The sequence below is a fragment of the Parasteatoda tepidariorum genome, chromosome 5 (genome assembly GCF_043381705.1).
Source record: "Parasteatoda tepidariorum isolate YZ-2023 chromosome 5, CAS_Ptep_4.0, whole genome shotgun sequence".
NCBI classification, from domain to species: domain Eukaryota; kingdom Metazoa; phylum Arthropoda; class Arachnida; order Araneae; family Theridiidae; genus Parasteatoda; species Parasteatoda tepidariorum.
In genome coordinates, this window is record NC_092208.1 from 76,959,835 (window position 1) to 76,969,002 (window position 9,168).

Genomic DNA, 9,168 nt, shown 5'->3' on the forward strand with positions numbered 1-9,168 from the left:
ATCTGTTTTATTACTCCAATCCAGACTATTATTGTAATTATCTCATTCTCCAATTAATTGGTTAATTAATTAGCAAATTAAATAATCAATTTGCAATTACATACTCTAATTAATTTGGAAAAATTTTTGAAAATTTTTTTGGTGCCAATTTTTTTCTTTTAATTAACCTAACAGGTTTTTCTGAAAAACTACAGATGTATAAAATTTTCGAAATCAATTTTGACAATAAATATGCATTATATAGTACTTGAAAGTATCATACAATTAATTGGAGTATGAGATAATTACAATAACTAATAGTCTGCATTGAAGTAATAAAATACCGATTTTTCTATATATTGAATTATTTTTTCTCTCGTAGGATCTTTCATGGGCCGAAACGAATGTTGCCCCCTAAAATTATTCCTCATAAGGCATACATCCCACCAGTTTATTTCAAAATTGGCAAGTCACACTTCCCTAGTTCTCCCTTGTTAGAGAAATGTGCAGTTTTCAATTACTCATTCGAAATTACAATTTGCATAATTTTATTATTTTAAAGTTGTAAGGAACAATTCAAATAAGTTCTAAAAATTATCAATCGCTATTTCTCCTAGTCTAATAAAGGGCCGTTTCTATTTTCTACTTTTTTCAAGAGGTATTGTGATGTCTTATAATACTATATCATCAAAAGTACGGAAAAAAATCGAGAAAACACAAATTAATAATTTAACCTAGAATTGTGAGGTAGAGGCCTCTTAAGCTCCTGCTATAACTTAATTTCTATTGTAAAGTATTTAAAACTATGGTGTAGCAAAAAGTTAAACAATGGATTCTCCTCTGATTTATGAAGAAAGAATCTAAAAATTTATTTTTTTTAAATACTTAAAAAATTCTTTATTATTTAGATCTTTCATTTGAACACTCATTTCGTTACAAATTGTTTCATCTTAATATAATGTATGATTGAATCACAGTTTTTTTTTTTTTAACTGATGATTTAACAAAATTGTTTCGTCTTACACCTTATCTTTAATATAATTGATGTCCCGCAGTGGNGTAGCAAAAAGTTAAACAATGGATTCTCCTCTGATTTATGAAGAAAGAATCTACAATTATTTTTTTTTTTTTTAAATACATAAAAAATTCTTTATTATTTAGATCTTTCATTTTGAACACTCATTTCGTCACAAATTGTTTCATCTTAATATAATGTATGATTGAATCACAAACGGTTTTTTTTTTTTTACTGATGATTTAACAAAATTGTTTCGTCTTACACCTTATCTTTAATATAATTGATAAATATATTTCTGTATCAAATAACACTTGACTACCCAATTTATCAGAAAAATGAGACTATTTAGACAATTTTTCTAATACAGAAATATTTTCATTATTAAAATGTTTTGAAGATACTGTTTAAAACAAGCGATTGGTAGGATTTTTGTTTTTTGCAACAAAAAAAAAATTCCAGATTCAATAACTTTTTGCAAAAAGTTAATTATAAATGAAAATTTAAAACTATGAAAATCATTTAACTTAAATTTCTTATGCTATGATTAGGACTGGGCTATAAATCGATGTATCGCGACATATCGATTTAACGCCTATTCGTTCCAGGCGATGCATCAGAAATCTGATTTAAGTCTTCGAGGAAAGACGATATAAGACACGCAAGGATCTTCCCTTACGTTCCGATGCCGACTCGGGGTGTTCGTTTCGTTATGTTGAAATGGCCTTGGTTGATTAGCGGTAGAACCAGAGTTTTGAGAATACTATATCGTGATCTCGCATGTTCGTTTTCGCACCTCTTAGTTTTGCTTTGTCGCTGCTTGATATCATTTCTTGTAGATTATTTTCAGTGCGACTAACTTCGTGATCGCTGCCCCTGTGGGCGTGACTATGTCCTTTTCAAATTTTCAGCACTCTTTCACCGCTAGGGTGATTGTTTTCGTGTGTCTCTGCTTTTTATTTCTTTTTTTTTTTTTTTTGTTTCCTCATCATTTTTTATGTTCACAACATAAATTGCTATGTAAATTTTAAATTCCTTCTGGATTTTTCCACCACTGATATGCCAAACTATGTTTTGTGTTATGTCAAAAATATATTTGTTATTTTCGAGGATATAGGGTCATGTATTGACCTAGGCGCCTCATTAACCCCAGGCTAAAGTAGCCACCGTGACTTCGTGATCGCTGCCGTTGCCTTGTTCTGAATGCAATCTATTATTGAAAAGAATTTATAAAGAGTTTCGTCATTAATTAGGTAATTTTTTTTTCAACAAAACTTTTTCTTATTTTTAAATGTGAAAATTATCGGAAATCTAATTTAAGGCGCCCATAAAGAATTAAGTTACAAAGTAATTAAATTTGTTAGGTTTTTTTCTTTTCTTTTAATTTATTAAAAACTTTTTGGATAAAANCCTGTGACGGCCGCGATTGGGACATAGTCTTGGACAGTGGGTGAAGGAAGCGATGGGAAATCAAGTGGAAAATGACTTTTCCAAAGGAAGGCTCTTTTCGCGGTCTCCAGAGCAAACTCAATTACAAGAGAGAAAATGGCCTATTAGTTAGATGAATTGGCCATTGGAAGAATTTCTGAAATTCTCAAATAAAATCGATACTGTTTGAGGTAGCAAATGATATTAGATCAATGGCGATTTGTTTAACAAATGTTATATTTTGACCAATATATGAAAGTAAAAACAAAAATGCTTATAACTAATTTATTATTTAAATTCATTCATGCTTTACGTCATTCATCTCTTACGTATAAAATATTGAATTTCCAATATTCGATATCGTTGTTTCAACATTCTATTGAATGAATTGAACATTCTATTGAATTTTTCATTTGCAATATGTGTTTCCTTCAAGGTTACAGGACTGATTGTGCTCCGGAAAAAATCCGGATTTTTCGCTAACAGTGATCCGCAAGTTTCCGGAGATCGAAGGTCCAGATGTTTCAAAAGATCATTGATTACAGAAGTTTCCAGAAATCAAATTTTCTAAGGTGGAACTTAAAAACACAATTTATTTTATTTGTTTGTAAGGGAGAGCCAGAGAGATACTTTATAAGCTTATATTCATAATTAATATTCATTTTTTATCAGTAAATAGTTGTTATAATCATAAACTCAAAAAAGAAAGACATATTTGTAAATTTTAATTACTTCTCCAGGTCATGATAGATATGTGTAAGTGGTACAGGTATGTGTAAAATTTTGAATATATTTTAAGTAAACTAAGAAATATGGAGAAAAAGGAAAAAAACCTTGTTTAAATTTTTTTCAATTTAAACTGTTTTTTTTTTCTTCATGAAAATTTGGGCTTGGGCTCACAATCACCCCTGAATACTGCACGAATGAGCTATGTTGACTCTGGGAATAGAGCGCTCACCTTCCAATGCGCAGGGATGCCACAGGCGACTAAAATGCAACTATTTTTTTGGCATGAGGCGACTATGGCTACTTTTTTTTGCCTGAAAAGGTTAAAAAAGCAACTATTTTCAGTTGGGAGACTTTTCTGTACTCCTAGAAATGTTTTTTTTTTTTTTCGTTTAAAGCATATTTTTAATTTGTTCAATTTGCACAGATTCCATTGTGACTTGTGAGTCTATTTCATTTCTCAATCGCCTTTTTAATGATTATTGCTACGAAATTCATCATGATTTTATAAAAGGAAATTTTTTTTTAAATATTACGATGCGTGAATTTCGAATTTGAATAATCACTTTTCATACCGTTAAAGTATATGCAGTTATTTCATAGAATAACTAGTTATTCCATGAAATAACTGATCGTGTCCGTTAAAGTGTGTAATATGTTATTAATTTGACACTTTAACTAGTTATTCTATGAAATAACTAGGTATTCTATAAATTAACTAATGAGAGACAGTTAAAGTGTAAAATAAACAATTTATCTAAAATGAAATAACTAGGTATTCTATAAATAAACTAATGATCGACAATTAAAATGAAAAAGAAGCAATTTATCTAATTTATGCAGCGTATAAATGGTATTTATGGAAACGTACCATAAAATCATTTGATACAGCAAGGATTACTAAAATGACACTTGGAATTACAAAGAACATTCTTTCTGAAACAAAAACATTTTTTGTTGACACACTGGGTTTTACACGAAAATTTTTTAAATCCCTGACCAGTACCTAAACTTTGAGCTGTAGCAACGGACCGGAGCGATATTTCTTCATCCGATACTTCTTCGATTTTAATTAATTTTTGTTCGTAGACACTGAACTGGGATCGGGAATATAACTGTTTTATGCGGCCGTTTCTTGTGCCCTATTGGAAAAATCCTTCTTCGGTTATTTTTATGATGATAGCTAAAATAGATTTGGCATCATCTTTTCCTCTGTCAACTTCAGGCATTGGGATACGGACGGTAAACCCCACAGAGGCTTCAGAATGAGATTTATTCGACATTAATTTAATCTTTTTCGCTTGAATTTCTAAACATTTTTTAGACTTTTCGCTTTCTCTTTGAACATTAAGTTATAGATTATTTTACACTTTAACGGGCTGCTGATCGTTATTCTATGAAATAACTAGTTAAACCATGAAATACAAGAGAGTTTTACACTTTAACGGACACGATCAGTTATTTCATGGAATAACTAGGTATTCTATAAAATAACGGATTTCATACATTAACGGTAACATATATATAAACATTAACGCTTATATAAAAATTATCATATTTGCCAACAACTTGACTGAATGGATCATGGTATATGACAATTAAGTCATTAACAAGATTTTTGTTCTTATTAAGGCAACTATTTTCCTAGTTTTTGGCTACTATTTTCATGCTTTAGGCAACTAAAAGCAACTATTTTTTTCTGTGGCAGCCCTGAATGCGGTAAACCGGATTCGAATCCCAGCGATTGCTGGTCTTTACGAATTCCGAATCCAGCTGAAGTGAAATATCCTAAGTGGTAGACGAAACGTGGATTACGGTTCCCTCAAAAAGTCTTCCACGAAGGTCTTACTTGATCCAGGAGATGCCTTTTCTTCTGGATTGGGTTCAAAATTACAAAGCTACGGAGTTGAACATAAGTAGTTGTAAACTACCGTTAGATCCGATCTATCTCCCTTGAACTCTAGAACACTACCCAGGCTTATCTGCCAAATCAGAGGTGAACAAGAGGGGTTAATTCTTTTGATAGGCCGTCAGGTAGACATGTTGCAACCTCAGTCGTTCACCCTTTAGTCAGGCGACATTAACATGCCACAGGATCAATTGTAGGTGGGCATCTTTTGTTTTGTTGAGGTATTTCAATTTTTCATAAAATTTTCAACTTGGGACTTACACTTTATAACATTTTAATTGGGCATTTAATATTTTGTCTTATAACTAGTTGAAAATATTAGAGAATCAATAAATAAATATAAAAGCATGCAAAATTGATTGAGATGGAAAGCTGAGAATTAAGGAATCATAAAATGGCGTCCTCGAACGGAAAATCAACAACTAAATAATTTCATAGGTAGTGCTTTATTTTTAAATATTCGAAACATCCTACAGGTTTTTCTGTTACTGTAAATTTCTAAAATGAATCTTGTTTCTGTCCATACATAAACAAATCTCAACAGACTTGCAACATTATTTCAAAATGCTCGAAAATAATTTTTGAAGATAAGAGAAAATATTGGTTGCAACTAGCAGCTCCGTAATTGTTTCTTTCGGTTAGTTGTTTTTGAAGTTTTATTACTCAGAAATTATTTAATAGATTTTGGCTTTTAAAATTACAACCTTGAAAATAGTGTAAAATAATTATATCTCCCGAAAAAATTGTCACTTACACATCCCTAACAGGTTGGCTATCTACAGCAATGTCACAATTTTTCTAACTAAATTCTAAAACTCTTAGATACAAAACTTATTTCGTAAGAATTCGCTCCTAAAATTATTTTCGTAAACTTAACAGTTTTTATACTATAAAATGCTGGAAATGTTAAGTCTGATTTAAGAAACCCAGTAAATGTTTGTTATTTCAACCTTGGGTGTGTTATGAAAAGAGTTGCTATATTTTCCTAAGTAAGGATTTAATTTTACAGTTTACTGTTAAATTATTATGGTATATCAATGAGTCGACTCAACAAAAAATTTCACTCTCTTATAACAGGGTGTACGAGCTCTTGGAAAGTCATGATTTTCAGTATTAAATACTAAAAATTCATTCATCCCAATTCCTAATGTGAAGTCCCCAATATGGATGCGACAGTACGTAAGTACCAAAACTTTTATTAAAAGGCTACATGGTACATGGAGTAGTAATCATATACCTTGTTGGGTAACACACACTTTCGAGCCCAGTCAAACACCATGCTCAAAAGAATTTAAAAATAAGACATTATTTTGGAATTTTCGTCGTTATGTATTCGATACAAAAATATCAGATTCATATAATTTATAATTTGTTGCATCAGTATCAATTTGTGCCTGACATGGAAAAATTTGTCTAACCATCTCTAGTACTGAATGTCAATCAATGTAAAAAAAAAGTTTTAAAATGAAAGTGAATTTTTTTTTTAGCATTTAAAAAATTTATTCCATCACTGCATTGTCTGGGATCATATAAATTTGCAAAAACTGAGAATTATACATTGATTTTGATAACTTTTAACAAAGTGGAAAAATCTTGCCCACCTGATAATTTTTAATGGTATAAGTTTTGTTTTAATTTTTTAACATTTAGCTATTTCTCTGTTCTAAAGTCTGGATGATTCTTCACAGTAAAATTAACAGGGTGCGTAGCGTTTTCATAAAGTGCTCAAGGGTGATTATGTTTGATTTTTGCTTTTTAAACAATCTTTTAAGTGCTTTCTTCATTGGGTATTTGTAAAAAGTGCTTAGTTTTCCCCCTTCAAAAATAAGAATTTTTTTTTAATCATGTCGATTGCCGTCATTTATTACCCAAAAAGAGTGAAGTTCTTCTCTATGTTCTGTTTAACATTTCCACTATTCATTCAACCACTATCCACTTCGCATTCCTGCAAAGTCTCCTGTTTTTAACGAAGACTCCTGTTTTTTACGACTATCTCCTGTTTACCTGCATATTTTTTTTTAATTTCCTCGTATTTGCTGAAGAAATTTTTAAAAAAATGCTGATAAAATATCCACTTATGGCAAAAATACTTCTTTTATTCCACAACAGATGGTGCTATTACTGCAGTATGTTGAGTGTTAATAGTTTAAGCCGAGCCGTGATGGCTCAGGGGATTAAGCGTTCGCCTTCCAATGAGGTGAACTCAGGTTCGACTCCCAGCAATGGCTGATCGCTACAAGTTCTGCATCCAGCTTGCAACGACTACAGTGCTGACGTAAAATATCCTCAATGGTAGATGGATCATGGGTTAGAGTCTTCTTACCGTCAGGCTAACCATGGGAGGTTTTCCTCTCCATGTAACACAAATGCGGGTTAGTTCCACCAAAAAGTTCTCCACGAAGACAAATTTCTCCTAATACTTGATTCAGGAATTCCCTTGTCTTCTGGATTGGGTTCAAAATTACAAAGCTACGGAGTTGAACATCAGTAGTGGTAAAACCAAAATTGGGTCGGTTAGTAAAATCTCCGTTATTTTATTTATCCAAAGTTGGCAGGTATGATTTTGGATTTTGATTAGACCGTCATCATCCGTATGGTACAAAAGAGCCAATTATTTTTTTTAACGGCAGGCACTGATTTTTTGTCATTTGCCGTGAGAGATGTTGGAAGTGCTTTCTCTTTAATGTTACCCGGTGGACACCTATGAACCTAAGTCAATGAGGCGAGCAGAATTGTCCACGCCTCAGATAGGGGTAGGTCACATTCATACAACATAGAACAACACACAGACAGAAACATATTTGCCCTGAGTGGGATTCAAACCCGCAACCATTGGCTTCGTAGTTAAGCTCTGAGGTGTACGCTACCGACAATATCAACCTCAATCAAAATGTACCTCCAGATAGAACTGAATTAGCATAGATTGTATACCAGTGAATTGAAATTGAATTATTGTATTGATAGCTATGTTACAATACTCCCCCACAAGAATTTTATCTGGGGGTGAATTCGATGAATGGACACCACTAGTTGATTCATTGCTGTTTTGTGAGACGCCGGGAGAGCTGTATTAAGATCACCGGACTTGGATTTGTATTAAGATCGCGATTGTATGCGTGGTTTCGCCGATGTTGTTATTAGCAGTTGAGTGAGTACAGTCCTCCGTTGTATGTGATCGAGACTTATAAGAAACGAAGCGAGGACAATGTGGTAGTCACAAATGGCAAGTCAAGTATTCAGTGTGGACTATCCATCGAACAAGGTGTGTTCACATCGCAATAGGAGTTTCAGTCGTGTTCAGTGCACGTCCGATTAATTCCCAATGAGGGAAGAATGTTACCGACAAATTCATTTATCAAAAGATACCTCATGTCTCATATACTAGTGAATTGGAGTGGTAGCTAAGTTACAAAGCTGACCGCTCGGCCAATACTTTTCTAGGTGGGATGAATTAATTATTCGCAGGTCTTTATGCGCGTTAACTGAGCTGAATTCAACGGAAAGCATTTTCGTAATCACTAGTGCAACTCTACTACACTTAGCTAGAGAATTTTGATTTCAGGCCGAATTCAGCCCAAAATCTCTGAAATTTTTGCTAATCATAGAAACCAACTAAAAAAATTTTCCCGATAACGTATGAACATTTTATTTTTCTTTCTTGTTAATTATTTTGTTCATTGTTAAGCGCTATTGTCTTCCCCATAGGCATATCCAAGCCGATGGAAGCTCTTGCTCTGTTCTACTTATAGATCAGTTTCACAATCTTTCCTTATGATTTGAGGATCATTCACTAATAAAGTATTTTCATGTAGGTCCAAAGCTGTGGGCCATCACAGATCTTTATCACTTTGAAAATTTCGTTTTTAATTCATTCATCACTTGATTCAATAAAGATATGAATTGAGATTTTTTAATCATGAGCGGTTGCGCTTGATTGACCGTTGATTAATTAAATAAAACATTTAAAAAAAATCTAGTCTTATTTTACTGGATTATTTTTTAAAATTCTTAATTTGAGCTGCGATGGCTCAGGCATGGCCAACTAGCTCAGGGGATAGAGTGTTCTCCTTCAAATGCGGCAAATCGGATTCGAATAACAGTCGATACGAAT